Source organism: Akebia trifoliata, chromosome 7, assembly GCF_017979445.1.
Source record: "Akebia trifoliata isolate Shusen 1 chromosome 7, ASM1797944v1, whole genome shotgun sequence".
Lineage (NCBI taxonomy): Eukaryota > Viridiplantae > Streptophyta > Magnoliopsida > Ranunculales > Lardizabalaceae > Akebia > Akebia trifoliata.
In genome coordinates, this window is record NC_141381.1 from 8,641,551 (window position 1) to 8,660,844 (window position 19,294).

The following is a 19,294-nucleotide window of genomic DNA, read 5'->3' on the forward strand; positions in this document are numbered from 1 at the left end:
TTTAAGAGGTGATTCAAAGAAAAGGCCATGGCCTTGGAGAATTGTGACTAGAGAACTACAGTGGTGCCTTTTAGGAACTCTTTACCGTCTAGCTCAGGGTTATACAAGTCTTTGGTGAAGAAGAGGCCAAAAACGTTAAGTGAGTTGTTTGAAAGAGTAAAGAAATACATTCGACTAAACGATGATCCTTGAAATTTGATAAAAAAAAAAAGTAAAGTAATACACACAATGGCCAAGCCTAGCAAGTATTAGTAGCCAAGAAAAGGTGAGTACAGCCTGAGCAAGCAAAAGACAAAAGAAAGAGGGGATGTACTTCCCCATGCCCCCCCCCAACGAGATCCTGTTTCTTATCATAAATGAGCCTTATTTCGATTGGCCAGGGCCACTCCCACAAGATCAATAAAATAGGATAAGAGATATTGCGCATTCCATAAGGTTCGAGCCCATGCTACTAACAAATGTCAAGCTCTAAGAAGTCTATTGTAGAGGTTGATAGAGCAGGGTTCGTTAGGAGACTTAACGAGAAAAAAAATTTAGAACGTCCTCGAGAAGGAAATCAAAGGCGAGAGCAGCCTCCTATGGAAGGTCAGGATGGAAGGGCTATAGTGATTCATGTAATCTTGAAGTAAGAAGCTAAAAAGTCAGGACTGAACAAAAATGACAGGAGAATAAAGATGTAGTAGGCAGAATATTTCATGCATGTCTACATGATTAGGAGTAGACCCACAAAGCAGATTGAGATATACAATGAGTAAACAGTGGCCTTCACTTGGAAGGACTTGGAAGGTGTGGTTAGGCTATATTATGACGCTCTGATGGTAATCCTTCTGGTTGATACTTTTACTTTTAAGAGAGTATTGATTGATAGGGACAACTTAGTCGACATCTTGTATGTCTTGGCTTTCTAGAAGATGAGGTTGAACAAGAGCGCACTGACACAAACGAGATCCCTTTTGATTGGATTTGATGGAAAAATGAACCAGTCTTAAGGAAGATAGTTTTGCCTGTGCAGGCACAACCTGTGACCATAATGACCAGGTTTATGATTGTTGAAGTGAGCTCACCATATAACACCATTCTTGGGAGATATTGGACACATGAGATGAGGGCTGTCCCATCGACGTACTTTCAGGTCTTGAGATTATCAACATCACAAGAGATGTGAGACATTAAGAGAGGCCAAATAATAGCTCAGGTATATACTATGGGTCAAAAAGAGAGTGCATAAAGAGAAGGTCAACAATAATAATTATAGTGGAGGGAAGGTGAACAGGATGGACCCCTATGCTTGGAGAATGTAAGAATGGTTGACATAAGAGAAGGAAGGAAAATCAGAGTAAAGACAGAGTTGGGTCTAAAAAAGCTAGAAGATTTGACATTGTTTGAAGAGAAACAAAGCCGTCTTCGCTTGGTCGATATAGGAGATGCTAGGGATCAATTCTAATGTGATTTGCCATCACTTAAATGTTGAGCAAGGCATGAGGCTAGTAAAGTAGAAGTCGAAGAGGTTAGCACCGCACCTGAGGAAAGTAGTAAATGAAGAGATAAACAAGTTGATTAGAACAAGATTTATTTGGGAAGTCTAATTTTTTGGATGGATAACCAACATTGTGGCAGTACCGAAGAAGAATGGGAAGGTCAGGGTGTGTATCAACTTTACAAACCTAAATAAAACTTGCCCAAAGAATAACTTCCTAATGCATAGAATTGATCAATTAGTAGACACCACGTCAGGTCATAAGAGATTTTCCTTTATGGATGATTATTCTAGATACAATCAGATTCAGTCCTACATTGATGATCAAGAGAAGACAAACCTTCATCACTGAACAAGGATTCTACTATTACAAAGTCATGCCCTTCAGGCTGAAAAATGCAAGGTCTCTTAGAGATAAGGTTTATCTCTAATTAATCTGTTAAATGGTTTATATAAGATTTTAATTAGGTTTTATTTTGATTTTTTAACTTACGTAGAATGAATTTTTTAAAATTTTTAGAAAATCCCCAATGTAGAGTTCCATATTAAATTATTCTGAATTCTTTGGGACTCTGAGTGGAGGGCTCTTTATTAAATATTAGGTGGACCCCACTTGAATAAATGGACACAACTTAAAATTTGACCCATGGGTTTAATTAATTGAATTTATTTGTTTAAAAATTTTAATTTGATTAATTAAGATTTTACTTTACGTTAATTAATATTTTAATTATGAGTTTCAAATTTTTGAATTTTAGGAGTGGAAAATTATCGTTTTGCCTTGAAAGAGAACTTTTGAGTTGGGATGTCATTTTTTGACATTTTGAAATATTTTGGAATCTATTATTTATATGAAATTCAATGAGAGTATTGGTTTGTGTCACTTATGGGTTTTTGGCGTGAACTAATTGTGGACCCTATGAGAGGTATTTTGGTAATTTTGTTAAATTTTGTGAAAATTGGTTAAACAGTTTATTTGATTTTAGTTTGTTATTTTATGTGTTCGAAAGGATTTTCCTAAGCGTAATGTAGTCTCTAAGGATGTTTTGGCGTTAATGATATTTTGATAATGATCATTTTTTAATGATTTTTCTTACAAAGCTTCTTTTTATCTCAAAATGATGATTTCTATGTTTTGGGTTATATTTTCTTAACGTAGTATAGTTTCTAGAGCTTATTTGTATGAAATATCTTATTCGAGCTTTGGAAACACATATAATAATAAATAAAAACTTTAGAATATTCATCTATCATCGAAAATCCTTGCAATCGAATTAACGAATTAATTAATCAGGCGATTACAAAAATGGGGTCTCTACATATGCCCCTTTTTGGCAAAGGATTGGAGTAAACTAGATAGCAAATATACTTTGGTAAATAGTATGATATCCGAATGCCAAAGTCAAATGACATGTCATTTTGCAGTCTGATTTAACAATTCAATGGGACGTCCATATCTCTGAGGGTAAAACTTTTCCCGAACTAAAAAGTTGTTAGGTCCTTAAATTTTGAAAAATTCTCATTGACTAATGCAAAAGTGTACATGTGTGTAATGGTGTGATACCTACAGAATATTCCATCAGATCATTGAGAATAAACTCTCATCGACTAAAAAATGTTAAGTCCTAGAGATCTTCTTTCACTAATAATAATGATTCAAATTGAAATGCACTTATGCAATGAAAGCAATCATACGATATGAAATTATGGTAAGGTTGAACAACGAGGTAATTAAAGTCATAGCATTCTTGGCATCAAGTGATGTAGGAGCTTTATTAAATCATATTGAAAATTCTTTTTTAAAGTTTGAAAGGTCAAAGTCTTGTTTCTCGGACTCGAACTTACTAGAACCATGCTGCTCGGGTTGATGTTTGTAAGAATTTATTAAAATTCTTATTCAAAAGGTGAGAGTCTCATTTCTTGGACTCGAACTTACTGAAACCACGTTCCTTGAGCTGGGGTTGGCAAAAACTTATTAAAATCCTTATTCAAAAAATTGGAGTCTCGTTTCTTAGACTCGAACTCACTAGAGCCATGCTTCTCGGACTTAGGTTTGTAGGAACTTATTAAAATCATACTTTAACTGACATTCTATGATTCACAAAGTTAGAGTCTCATTTCTCGAACTCAAACTGACTTGAAGGCCACATTTCTCAGGCTTAGGTTTGCAGGAACTTATTAGAATCCTACTTTAACTCATATCCTATGATTCAAAAAGTTGGAGTCTCGTTTCTCGGACTCAAACTTGTTGGAGATGAACGTTTTTCGGGCTCGGGTTTGCATAAACTTATTAGAATCCTATTTTAACTCACATTTTATGATTCATAAGTTGGAGTCTTATTTTTCAGATTCTAACTTACTAGAGCCATATTTCTTAAGCTTGAGTTTGTAGGAACTCATTAGAATCTTACTTTAACTCATATTTATAGTTCATAAGTTGGAGTCACGCTTCTCGGGCTTGGGTTTGTAAGAACTTATTAGATTCTTATTTTAACTCATATTCTATAATTCATAAGTTGGAACCTCGTTTTTCATACTCGAACTTATTGGAGCCATGCTTCTCAGGTTTGGGTTTGTAAGAACTTTTTAGAATCTTACTTTAACTCATATTTTATGATTCAAAAAGTTGGAGTCTCGTTTTTCAGACTCGAATTTACTGGAGCCAGGTTTCTCAGGCTTGGATTTGTTAAAGCCTCGGTATTATCGAGCTCAAAGACTGAGAGATTGAGACTTTGTTGACTTATCATGCATCTTAATTCATAATAGCATTGTGCTCCACCAGACTTTTAGACTTTTGAGTAAGATTTTCTTTTTTGATCATGTAATTAAAAATGAAAACTTTGGAATCACAATGACTTTCAAAATTTTCCCTATGTTTTAAGGTTGATTTCTAATTGGAACTTGAATACAAAATTGATGAAATGAATTGTCTTTGGAAAGTATGGACTCTGATAAATAACAGATAGAAGAATCAACATTTCTTTAAATTTTTAAGACTCTTATGATTATCATATGTGGAATAAGAAATTTGATCATTTTCTTCTAAATTTCTTTTAAGATCATTTTCTTTTAACGGGGATCACGTTACGAAATCAGAATGTGTTAGGCACCAATCTCGCTCGACAAATTTCAATCTCTACTTTTTTCAAAAAAAAAAATTACATTGCTTAAAATGACCTAAAAATTTTAAATAAATAAAAAAATACCTAATTTACTTGGTCGATTATGACGGTTGATTCCCTTAGGACTAGTGGAGAGCGTTTCTGGTGTGAGACTTCTTACTTTTGTCTCCGTCACTAGATCCGCTTCCAATCTCCGAGATGAGATATTCTTCCATCTTTTGAATGAGTATTTATATAATCTCGCTTCTTATACATGGTTGTTTTTCGCATGACTTTGCTAGCCTCATAATTGTTTGCCTTTTATTGGATCCTATCTGCCTTTCTTCTACTAGGTTTTGAGGCAGTGCTTGTACTGTCTATATTTCTTATTGTAGTTTTCCTATGGTGGGATATATTTACTTCTTTATCCTTTTGGGACTTATCCTTAAAATAGTGATCGAGCCTTTCTTCTATCCTTTCTAATCTTTTTGTTAGTTGACCCACCGTGATCATTTGGGCTTCAAACATCTTCGACTGTCTTCTTTCCATTTAGCTTCGAGGTCATAGTGGTTGTATTATTCATATTTCTTCTCTGAACTTGACATGAGAGTCATCAATCTGTCCTATGAATGACATTAGCTATGTTATCAATTCAGTGGTCTGATCTAGAATCTGCCTCGTCTTTGTTGTGTTTCGGCATTTGCCTCATTAGCTCCTCTCACTTGTGTTTATCCGTAACAAGGCACTTATGAGAATAAGACCAAAACCGCTTCTACGTAACTATGAATTGCCATCGTAGCCTGGAACTTAGTAATGGACTCTATTTCCATTACTAACAGAACAAACTTAGAATCCTATCATAGGCATACTAGGCTCTATAGACTTCTAGACACGGAAAAACTCGTAATTCTAATACGAAACTACTAATGAGCTCAGATAACGAATTCTTAATAACACTCTATGATTATCGCTCTAATATTTGTGGTACCATCGAACTCCTATAAACATAGCAGATTTGTATCCCATACGAATCTAATACTATGCTCTGATATCATTTGTGGCTCCCTGTCAAACACTAACACAAAACCCCATGTCAAAACTCGAGGTACTAGGTGGCACCTCGAAATTTCGGCATGGTCTCCTCTGTTTATGTTAGCATTCCAAGGCGTTCTGCACCTGATAAACGACATATATTCCTGCATATATACATTCAAAATATAATACTAGCGGAAACCTATATACATCTAATAATGTACAAAAATCAAAGTGCAGAAGAAGAAGTCTATATACACGATTATACAGGAATTCCTCACTTTAACAAAATTCCTAACTCTCAAAACCAAATCTATATTACTCTTAGACAAATTGACACCACTAGGGGTAATAACCCCAGTACTCACCAGGTAATAGACTCTAGTCGTCTATCTGACCCACCAAATGGTCCCCACTCGCTGGTTATATGCCCGCCTCGCCAACTGCAGGCTCTGAAGCTAAAAAAAAAGGAAGGTACGGGTAAATAACAATGGTTACCCAGTAAAAAAACAAACAATTTCTGCCAATAACCTCTTCTAGCATTAACGAATAAGCATACTGAATCATTTTAACATATGCAAATTTTACAGAATAAACTACGATTAACTGGTACATATAATCAGGGATGAGCAACTAAACATTTTAAAACTCACATTACATAAATCAACAGTACTCACTATAACATTTTCTTTATTTACAAATCTAATAGACCAAATAGAAATAGTAAACATGCATTTCATTTTATATATTAAAGTAAGGTAACAGATACATAATACACAATGGTGGAGTATTGGAATTAGAAAGTTGGGATTCACGACTGTATCTCTCCCAATTAGGATATGATGTTACAATTTTTCTCTGGGTTTTAGTTCCTGATTTTGTGGTCGGTCGCTGCCCTTATCATGCTTGGTTGACCATTTATCCGGCTCAGGTTGACCGTTTGAGTGACCGTAAGCAATGGGTCTCTTTTCGATATGTCCAAACGTTGGACTACTATAGATTGTTAGTGATCACTAACTAATCATCTTCGTCTATGCCTATCAGGCGTGCATGTGATTCTTAAATATTCAAACCATTCGTATACGACCACCTTTACATTACAAGTTCACTAGTAAAGATAGAGAGAAATATCCTATATTCCAGATTTGACTCCACTTTCATACGCATCCCATACCACGTATGAGCTTGGTGGTCCCTACCGTACATCCTTGGATAGTACACCATTCTGGATGATATGACACACTATCCCTTCAAGCATTCATTGATTCTTTAACAGCTCACAAAGTAGCTACATATATATATTACTTTCATTTGAAAACAAAAGAGAAATTAACAATACAAGATTGAGAATGGATATCCAGTTTCCTACCATGCAAGTGTGGCCACAAGGCCTAAAGTAAATAACAGAATGGAAAAGTAAACAGCGCATCACGCTAATAGAAAGTAAATAAACATGCAACCAGTAATATTATCCCTGAATATTCGTTCACAAATCTACATACCACACAACAATGTAAAATGTAGACATTACCCCTTGGGTGTAATTATGACATTTTATTATTTCATACCCTTTTTTTCTTTTTTCGTTGTTTTTTACAATTTTCAATTTCTTCAATAAAATATTCATTTTCTGATATTCATCAATTCAATATGAGTTCACTGAATGTTAAATCATATTTTCCAATTATAGAATTTATTTTTATCAGTAATATTAAAAAAATACAAATTTTATATCAAAACGGGGTCCAAATAATGCACAAGACCCAACTGATGGAAATAACCCATTAAAATACCCTACTCACGTATAATTTGTTAAAAAATACAATTAAACATATCAAATATGTAATTTCTGGCGTGAATTTTGAAATAACAAAAGAATTCTATATTTTAGAAATACATAAAAATATTTCGATAAAATCCTAAATGCAATTTTCACAATCTACGATTACTAATAGAAATTGAGAGTTCCTTAAAATCTCTGTGCAAAAGGATCGAAGCAATTGCACGAAAATCGAGGCGAACAATACGAAAATCAAGATGACTGATTTTCGAATTTGACTCGGTGGTTTAGAAGATCTAGATGCCGTCGTCCTTTCTCTCTTCTGCGACGAATGACGGTTTGACCTCGAAATCGATGAAATTTAAGGTCGAAGTTTCAAAATTTTCGTATATATATACAACTGATTTTTGACGATATAGGTGAAAGAGAAAGTGAAATGGAAAGAGTTTGGGTGGGTTTTGTAGAGAAAGAGGCTGCGGACGTCTCTCCCTTCTGCGTCAATAGACGACGGTGAGGTGTTTGTCGTAGATCTGGGGTTGAAGTTTAAAAAAATAACTTTTTTTTAAAATGTCATTGGCTGTTGGACGGGTTCGAGAAGACGAAGTAATAAAAAAAATTAAAATTTTATTTATATAAAATTTGGGACGAAATTAGTATTTCGCCTATTGTTTCGATCGACGATAATTTGACCGTCGGGATTCCAAAAGTGACGAATGAATACTCTATTTCGCCTAATTTTTTGTTTCGAATCTAATGGTGTAGTAAATTTCTACAAATTCTATTTCTAACAAAAATTTACATTTTTGGCCTGAATTGACCCCTAAAATTGATGTCATTTTCGTTTTTGAAGATAATTCAACTCTAATATCCAAAAATGACAAATAAATAATCCATGTTCAATAATTTTTCGTTACGAATCCAATGGTATAATCAAATCTTAAAAATTCTTGCTCTAGCAAAAAGTTACTATTTTAACTTAGTCCGACTCAATAATCGAGGATTTTGCAACTTTTATGTTCAGACTCGCATTTGAGCATGCTTACAGGCTAAAATATATTTTTCAATCATTTTGAATCCAATGGTGAGGTCAGATTTCATTAAAAATGACCGAAATTAAATCTTACAGTTTACCTGAGTCCCACTTTTAAGATTTTCTCAAAATTTTACTATTTATTTTCCTAGAGATATGAATTGAAAAATCGGGGTTTTACACCAAACCTTCGTAGAAATGATAATTGGAAATCTAAAAATCACGTATCTATAATGAACATGCGCATAATTAGTGTTTTTTGACAAATACAATTATTTATATGCAATTAAGCCTAATTAGCATGAAAGAACATGCAACATGATAATTCGAGGTTTAACATGATTATTTACTTAATTCGATAAAATAAGAATGAAAATCAAGATAAATGTCTGAGAAAAATATAAATAATTAGGTGCCGTTTGTTAAAACTGAACAAATAAGTGCTGAATGATTATAATTGCTGAAATTGTATAAGCGCTGAATTTAAGTGCTGAAATTATTATCTGTTTATCGATCTGAATTGTGCTGAACTGATTCAAATTAAGCGTTGTAATCACATAAAACTGTTTGTTACCTAATGCTGAAAACTAGGAAATTGACGATATTACCCTTTTCAACCGTTTTAATCATATAATATTGTCTATTTAACTATTTTAATTGCTACTTTACATCACACATAATAAAATAAGCATGCATGTAAAATATAATCTGGTTTGGTATTTTAAATTGCAAACACAATTCATTGTACCCAAATTTTGAATAACATACAGTTATATTCATCTTTTTTAAGATCTAATTTTTCTTTCAAATTCTTGCATAGGAGTACAATGTTAGTCCAAATTTCTTAATCTCTCTATTTTTGCACTCAATTTTTGTTTTATCTTCATTCACATTTGTTGATAAAACAATATTCGGCTCCTCATACCACGTGAATAAGTCACAACCATTATGTACTGACTATAGTAAAAAATAACATAAAAATTAAATCAATTAATCCATAGATGTATTAATCCATAATATGACATTGAATTATATTATTCTTGTTTTATACAACCTTTAACTAATATCTTATCATTGATTTAAGACAACAATAAAATCTCCGTCATTTATTACCATTTTTGTTGGATGTAGTTGTTAATAGCTTGCATGGTCCACACTACATTTGCACCATCTTAATTCATCCAACCAAATCCAAAATCCACGTCCCTTATTATTTCTAATCTAAAATAAACAAATAAATAAATATGATATTTTAATAATGATATATGATTTCAAATGAAATGTCATAAAAAAAATTATAAAGTTATCGCATTTAGACATTTTATATACAAATGATTTAGATTTCTTGAAGTTCCTGATATACAAATTTGGCAATGGCTTTCACTACATGCATATGAGATTTTTACATCTATCTAAATAGAAAATACAATATTATAAATAAAACAAGTAATAAGCATAAAAATAAACATGAAAATAAACATATATCGACATGAATATGTATTTCATATCATACAAAATGTCTAAACATAAATTCAAATAATATAGTTCACATAAATTCAAGGATTTGCATTGGTAAGTTGATTCATAATTTGGTGACGTAAACCAATCATGAATTCTCGTTCATTTTGTTCATATAAATGATTGATCTCATGAAGGTCATCTCCATCATTAGTAATATTTAGAGGAACGTCATCATTTTTAAATTGTTCGAATAGCTCATCCGTCATTGAAATCCTACGAAGGAAATTATAGATGGCCATGGATGCAATCACTATATTCTGTTGTGTTGAAAAAATAAATAGTGTCATCCTTAAAATTGGAAAACGCGCCTTTAGAACTCCGAAAGACCTCTCTATTACATTCCTCAACTTGGCATTTGAATGATTATATATCTCTTCTTTACCCCTAGCTCTTCCACTATGAAAATCAGGCAATCAATATCGAACGTTACGATATGGTGCCATGAACCCACATGTGTGCATATAAGCAACATCAACAAGATAATATTTATCTACTTCAAAATAAAAATAACATCACATTAAGCTTATAAAATATAATGATTAATCCCTAATATAAAATAAATAAATATTATTTTTACCAGGTAGAGGTATTGAAAATCTATTTACAGGCTCAGAAATAGTTTCCATTAGGATCCGTGAATCATGTGCTACTCCTTCTTAGCCAGCTTGGACGTATGTGAAACTTATATCAAAATTACAAATGACCATAACATTTTGATAGCAATCGAATTTTCCTCTTCCTCTATAAGGTATTTGTTTGTCTACTGAAATACATGCATGGATGAGTATTCCATCTAACGCACCAATTGCCCACTTCACAATTTAATAACATCAATGTTAGTTATTTAATGGTATGTAACCCCCTAATGTAAAATATACCTTGAATATTTGTCTAAGACGTCTATGACTTCTAATTTCCTCCATGGATCCGTCAAGAAATGGAACAGTAATCATTTCATTTGAAAAGTGTAACATTACAATTAACACTCTATGAAAGTATTTGTGGATGATTTGCAATGAATGTTATAATCAATTTTTAACCAATCGATACCTACAATTATGATCAATTATAATAAGAAACATTGCAATCATCTCTAATACTCTAACATGTCGATTATCTTGAAGTTATCATCGATCTTGAAATAAATGACAAAGAATAATGAATGCACTCTTCTCCATCCTCAATAATTCATAACAATTTGAAGAAGGTCCATCTAGAAGTTCCTTCATAAATTTTGCACCGAATAGTGATGATACATTCAGAGGTTCATGTGTGATAGATAATCGCTTCAGACTTTCCAATAATAACATTATTATTACTAATAATATTTTCCTTCCTTGTGGTGTCCTAAGCATTAGATACATAACTGTTTCCAAATAAGAATATAAATCATAATAAGAACACAACCACCAACAAAATTTTATAATAAAAATATATCCATCCACCAACAAAATATATCCATCAATTAACAAAATATTATATAAGTAAAAAGTATCTATCACAAAGTTTAATACATAACTTATACTTATAAAAAATATTATATCACATAATAATGTTCATATAAAGTTCATTCATAAAAGTAACATAGTTCATTTAAACAAAACTCTTTAACCAAAACAACTGTTCATCTTTATCATCTAACACCATCCATGTTTCATGATACTCTTTCGATTTGACAAACGTGTTAAGCACAAGATTATAAAGATGACTCCCCTTCTCCAAATTAGTCATTTCTTTCAATATTCTAATACAATCGGGAATAGATGGCCTATTGTCAGGTTTTTTTCCAAGTACAGTGATAAGGGACTGTACAGTACTTTGAAGCTCAGAAAAATTATTATTTTTTCGACGCTTACTGGTTGAAGAACTACGAACAAGTTCTTAACGATTACTGTAGACACCTCAATTTGAACGGGCCACTTCTCGAAAGGGCCCAAAAATACAGATTTTCCAAATAAATATGCCAACGGGCCTTAAGGGCCCAAATCGTTGAAAAATAACATTTTTACCAAACCGAGGCCCCTAAGACCTCTCAATGGTTTAGGAGGCCACCAAAAAGACTCGGCCAACCTTACGCTTTCCCCATATTCACCGCTCCGCTTCCAAAATAAAAAACGTCAAATTTTTGATAAATTTCACCAACGGGCCTAAAAAGCCCGATTCGCCAACACGTGGCATTTTTGATCAAACTAAAATCTAAAAAATTAAAAAATTAAAAATGTGAGACTTGGGATGCCTACCCCTCCTCTACTATCACCGCTCCGCCTCCGTAACCCAAAACCATTTCTAAAACCCAAGCCCAACACTACAAAGCCCACAAATCATTAACCATATCCAATTCATTATCCAACCCACAACCCTAACCCATAAACCACAACCCACATCAACCAATCACTCTTTTATCATCAAGAGATGACACATGTCATCACCCCATCTCACCTCCCTCACCCAACCACCTACCCCATTAATTTGCTTTAAATCCCATCTACCCACACATCAACCCATCACCTTTTCTCTCAAATCAAACACATCTACCCACACCCCTAACCTATACCTCCCCTAATCTACTCTCATCATTCCCTACAAAACCTACATCTACAACCTAAACCTACACCATCCTCTCAAGTCAAACACTCAACCTCTCCCATCAACCTATCCCAACCCTTCATTTCCACCCACCTTAACACATGGCATCATCTCCCTCACCCTCCCAAAATATCATCAACCACCCATTTAAATCCTCCATGCTCTTAAATCAAATCACAACCACCATCTTAAATTCACCTCACCAAACACTCCACCCAAATGGGTTGGGTAGGATCCAAACCATTTGGGTCAAAACTCACCCATTTAACCCCCCTTACCTAAATACCCTCCAATCTCCTCTAAATTACACCCACTTCTCTCTCAAACTCATAACCATTCTACCCATTTTCTTCACTTCACCCCATTATATCCCTAAAATAACTCCTAAACATCTATAAATACCCTCATCCTCTTCCCAAAAATGGCCCCCAACTTCTCATTACAAAACTTCTCCCCAACACTCTCTCTACTAACAACCATCATCAATTCTCACCAAGTTTACCAACTCTTTCACACAAATCCTCTACAAGTCTCACTAAAACAAAAGAAATCCCTACTCTCTCTAATCACTTCTTCCCATTCTCATACTCTCATATTATACTAAGGACTCAAGAAGACTCAAGCAAGAAGAAGAAAAGAAGAAACAAGATACAAGGTGGGTTTGAAGCACACCCCCTCTCTTTCTCTAACCTTCTACTCTTTCCCTCTTCTAACACCCCCTTCTTCTATTTTATTTTACCCCTTTTGATGATTGGGCCCCAAGGCTAAGGTTCATAAGGGTCATTTCCATTAATGAAATGACCCTATGATCAAGCCGAAAATGAATCCCTACTTAGGGAACATATGCACCCACGTGGCACATTTTTTTCACCTTCTTTTAAAAATAAAAAATGATCGAGTTATTTGAGGTTACCGCCACGTGGCGGGGAGGAAAGGGTGCCTAACACCTTCCCTTTTCTTCAACCGAGCCGCTTACCCAAATCTCGAGGTTTGACTACCCCTTATCCATTGTGAGTCACTAAAATGCCAAAAATCTCATCTTTTGGAAAATGTACCCCGGGTGACCATTCACACCCACTTCCAACTTGAATGGTGGCGACTCCAAATCATTGTAGATGTAGTCATCATAATGACGAAATCACGCGTCTACAATTACATCTTGGGTATTTGGAACAGTGGGTATGGTCATTTCCTATTCCTCGTTAAATGCATCTAAATTTGGTGCATCATCATCCAAATTTGTGGATGTAGAAGAATCTACAGGCAATCCTGTTCGATGAAGATCCCATCTACTGTTTTCCTCTGCCAAGGTGCACTCAAACAAAATAGTCAACTTCTTCACATCCTTCAATGAATTCATATGGAATTGTTTCGCAATAAGGTATTTCTGTAACATGAAATGTATTTTACCTAAGTAGAATGTTTCATCCACATTTTGAAAAAAGAATAGAAAAAAATAGTTTTGAAATTTTCCTTAATGAAGTCATCCCATTTATCATCCAGCTAATTGAAAGTATCCGTCTTAACATTGTATCCATGACCGGTAGTGGTCGTAAGTTTCACCCAAATATCGTAGAACCTTTTTAGATAATCTCATTCATTCTTTAGTTGTTGTTAAGTCAACTCTTCATTAGTAATATTCTTTATCTCAGTAATTATCCCTATCCAGCATTGAGATTTCAAGCTCCCTCTTGACCTCCCACCTTAATTGACTTCTTCAATGCATAGGTTGATAAATAAATTCTTAAGTTCCGTTGTCCAATTTGCTCTTTTTTCTTTAGGAGGCATATCTAATCAATAACAAACATTTCAAATGTTTGATTAAACAAAAAAAATATCACCTAGTAACTAAAGGCACAAATAATTAAAGAATACTACTTATTTCTTAACAAATAAATAATCAAGACATGATTAAGAAAATAGACAAAGCCAATAATTTGAATCAAAACTCCACTTCAGAATCACATCCAACAATATGATTGCATTTTATTTTCTAAAAAATGCCTTAGAATTAGAAGCAATCACGTCTTTGAGATGACTTGTCAAGTCGTCTCGTAGGTGGACAATACCAAGACAACTTGGCTTAAAGCCATACTTCATCATCATCACAAGTTAATCTTAGGAGAATGGTTCATCAAAAATTATCTCAAGGCAAAAATCTATAATCTTCACAATGGACACATCTCTTTCTTGGGCATAAATAAAAAAATGCAACTTTTGATAACCAATTTCTATATGTATGTAAAAGTAAATACAAAATCATATATAAATTCATGTGTACAACGCAAATGTTATGTTTTTTCTAGAAAAAAATGTAATGTTTTTCCTCACCTCTTTGAAGCTTGTATATATTTTTGAAGACGGCCTAGAATAAATTTCAAAACTAGTTCTAGAAGATAATGGAAATTAATGAGAAGTGACGCAAATGAATTTATATGAAAACTGATTAGTAGCTACTTTAGTGTTATGTTAAATTGTTGGCACTATGGAAACTTTTTTTTTCTTTTAAATAAAGTGTCTTCTTTCATCAGTATTGTGTTTCATCCTCACCAAAGTTTTGAAGGTAGTTAGTAGATTCAGTAAAACCAATCTCTACCTCAGGCAGAATCCTAACCAAGAAAAGAAGTTATGCTTAGTTGCATTTGGAGTTGGGGCAATCAGATTTCCTTCTACATACATGTTCTAAATGTGGGCTAAAGTATGCTTGTGGAGATGAAGGGGATGAAAAGATTCACAAGAAATTTCATAAGAACTACACCTATGGAATCCAATTTAAGATCCTTTGTTCAAACAATTCTCTCTTTCCAATTATAAATATGTTTTCTTCCCTCATTTCATCAATATATTATACTTTTCAAAAAACAATTCTCTCTTTCCAAGTCTAGTGCTTGTTTGTGACCTTGTACTTATTCTTAATTCATTTACAGGGTTGGCGTAATGAAAGAGTCATTTCAGTGAATTTGTGTGAGGGTGATCTAACAAGGTTGTAAAGATGATGGAAGGGGAGCTTGGATTGAATGAGGGATGGCTTCTTCATAAATTCTACAAGGTAGCTGCTACGAAACTCATTTGTCTATGAAACCAGCACTTACAACATATGGGCCTCATGACCATGTCACTCTATGTGATTCCTTTATCTTTTTGTAGGTTTATCTGTTTATATCCGCTTGTAGGATTGCTAGCTGTTTAGTTGCAGAACCCATAAAAACTACCTGCAAAGTTGTCTCAAAGCTCGGTGGTTCAAAAAAGGTCCAACTCTACCAATGCACCATCAGCTAGACCAAATTCAACTGTCCTTCGATTTGGAGATGTTAATTTTGAGCGGGAAATTGTAAAAAGAGTGCCTATCACTGATAAACCTGATGTGTTCAAGGACCCCATTAGAGCAATCATTTGTGAAGAGGATGTCGTGCCTGCCCTTTATGGCATTAGAGCCATTTGGGTTACACCCTCAAATAGAAGGAAACGTATTGCCACCAAATTATTGGATGCTGCAAGGTAAGTCCATGTTCAACCTTCCACCCCATCCAACTTCTCTTTTATGCATATTTTGTTTCAGAATTTCAGATGTACTTTCACTACTTTTTCTCCTAGTAATTTCAAACCAAGCTGCTTCTTTTTTTCCCATGGTTTTGTTTGATTTATTAAGAAACTTTTATTGTATACTGAATATCCCCCTATTATCTCTTGATTGATTTTGTATGTAAGTTGTGTCTTGGTTTCATCAACACTAGCCTGACTAATAAGGCTATGTTTTTGCTGAAAATTGGATGAACCATCTGATTGAATTACCAAGCTATTTGAACTGTATGAAGCTGGTAAAAACTGTTTTGAGGACTGACTTGTCCCGGCATCCATTCATGGATATTGGTGTATCATTTTTCCCTCTTTTGATAAGAAAATTGCTTTAAAACTATATAATAAGGATAATAATGGATTATTTATACATTTTAAAATATAAACGTTATATTTTCTAAAAGGAGAACTTTACTAGGAAGGAGGTCGAGGGGACCTATCAAATATAAACAAAGATAGAAAGTACATCAACAAATTTGTAAGGTGATCTATATAGACTTACAAACAAACCACTATCCAAAAAGAAGTAAAAATGACAAATAACTTTCATACAAAAATCATCGAAAATGGATCCGTGGAACTCGAGCATACATCAAGGACAACACTTTGAAATTACAGGCTTTGACAATGCAGAGACCTAGAGGGGGGTGAATAGGACTATTTAAAAATTCTTCTACATGTGAACACTTACGAGTGACTGAATTTTCAATGAGTTTGTTAATTAGGCTGCATTCACTAAATCATTCATGAAATAGATATTTATGCAAGTTATGATCAGTCATGATGTGCATTCATATTTGCATGAAGATAACGAAATTTGAGACAAAAATATGAGACACGCGATTTATAGTGGTTCAGCAACTGTGCCTACGTCCACTCCCAAGAGAACCCAAATTGATGGTTCTTTGGTGTTTACTAAAACTGAGATTTTTGGTTCACCTTAAATCGCACATAGAATTTTTCGGGTTAATTCTGCAACCTTAAGATTGAGTGGACCACATCCACTCAAAATGCCTGAGTTTTATACTTCGGGAACTCAGTAACCTTTATCACTCAACTTGAGTTCGCAACTCAATCAAGTGCTTGATTTTGAAGAAGAAATCAAGTAAACTATTACAAGAGTATTTTTGAAATTTAAAATACAAACAATCAAACTCACAGTTATGACGATTGAGGTGAGTTTGTTATTCTTCAGTTCTTCATTACTTCCTTCATCAATGGCTCCTTGCCTAGCTCAATATTAGAATGTAAGTACTTGAAGGATGAAGCTTGATCAACTCAGATGAGGTAGCTAGATATGCATGGTTTCGACTTCACCTCATGATTCTTCTTACTTCGTTAAGCCTTTTGAAGTGTGCTTATTTGCTTGGACTGAATTTAGAAGATGTTGATCAACAAAAATGAAGCCTAGAACTTTTCTTTTATAGGAACAGCTCTTAACGGCTTCCTGTCGGTGGCACCGACCAAACATAACGGTCGAAAATCTTACCGTTGAACATTTTCGGCAGTTCTGTCGATGGAACCTCCAAGAGTCATCGGTGGGACCAATGAGCATTGTAACGGTGGAACCGGCACAACTATGCTTCTGCCACCGATCGATAATTCCTCAATTAGTTCTGACGGTGGATGGCGGTGGGACCGACAAGATTGTGCTTCTGCCACCGATAGAAGATATCCCGTTTTGATCTGTCGGTGGATAGCGGTGGGACCAAAAGTTGTTCATCGGTAGAACTGATGACCATTTTGTCGGTGGAACCGACAGATTAGAGCTTCTGCCACCGATAGAAGATATCCCATATTGTTCCGTCAGTGGCTGGTGGTGGATCCTTCACTCCTACCGACAGCTTCTGATTTCTTTGAGTTAGATCTGTTCTGATGCTCCATGGGTGAAGATGTCCCTTGTCCTTGATTGGTTTTGATATACTATGGATTTGTCGTTGAGCAATGCATACGAATAATGTTTTCCAATAGTTACAACATGACAACACACGACTAATCTTGGAATTGACAAAACATGGTACTAACACACTTTACTTTAATTAATGTACTTCATGTACCCAACATGAGTAAGAATCGTGTATCTAGAGACCTACTCAATAAGAGATGTTTCAAATTATTGTATGAGTGGGATAAGCTTATCTTATCCAAGAATGAGTCATTCGTTATTTTTTGAGAAGTAAAGAATGGTAGATCGTTCATTGGAAAATGATACTCTTCCAATGGGACAATCAAACTGAATTTAATAAATGATTCTTCCTCTACGTATTGTGGCATATAAGATTGGGACATGTATAAAAAAAATATATCCATAAAAGGAACATGTTTAATCTTAAAAACAAGTGTTTTAAATTCAGATAAGGTGATTCCCATAACTGAACAAAAATATATTTTTCAGCATAAAATGGTAACATAGCAAAACCTGACACTGTGGCACTTCAATAAAAATTACAGGGATGATGTCATAAGATGCATTATTATAAAAACTAGTTTTTGCAAGATTTAAAATGAACCCAAAAATATCAAAATCAAGAACTGTATTTCTAGCTGAGCAATGAGATTTAAATGCAATTCCAAGTTCCAATTCAATGATCCCAATAATTTTTTATTTATTAAAAAAAATACAGTAATTCTTAACCATCATGGATACATCACATTAACATGAAAAATGTAAAACTAGAGCCATATTTCAATACCAACATAACAACTACAAAATAGTCACTTCTATTGGGCAATTGATCAAATACTTAGCAGATTTACCTAACAAAACACACAACTAAAAGTAAAATCTGTATTGTTACATAACAAAACACACAACTAAATTCTTTAAGAGATAAAATAATCAGAATAGGAAAAAAGCTCTAAGATTGAAAAAGAAATTAAAGGAAATCCTATCTCGGCTGTTATCTCTCAAGGCAAAGAAGAAGAAGAAAGAATTCACAGAGAACGACAGAAAGAGATGAAGGTAGAGAGAAATCAGAAACCTAGATTTTCGACGATAACCCTAGGTGATGAACCTCGTTCAGTGATAACCCTTGGCGATGAACCTCGTTCTTCGACTATGGCTACTGGCTTGAATATCTCTTCTTTGTAGAGAAATGGGATTTTAGGTTAAATGACAAAGATATAATTTTTTAAAAGTTAAAAGGGCATACTTATCCACCTAAATGTTTAATGGTGCTGAGCACATAAAG

At 34.0% G+C, this 19,294-nt stretch overlaps 1 pseudogene; it reads left to right on the plus strand.

Annotated features, from left to right (window-relative positions):
• The first annotated feature begins 458 nt into the window (after nucleotides 1-458).
• Nucleotides 459-16,044, plus strand: LOC147398177 (protein CHROMOSOME TRANSMISSION FIDELITY 7-like; annotated as a pseudogene).
• Nucleotides 16,045-19,294: the final 3,250 nt, after the last annotated feature.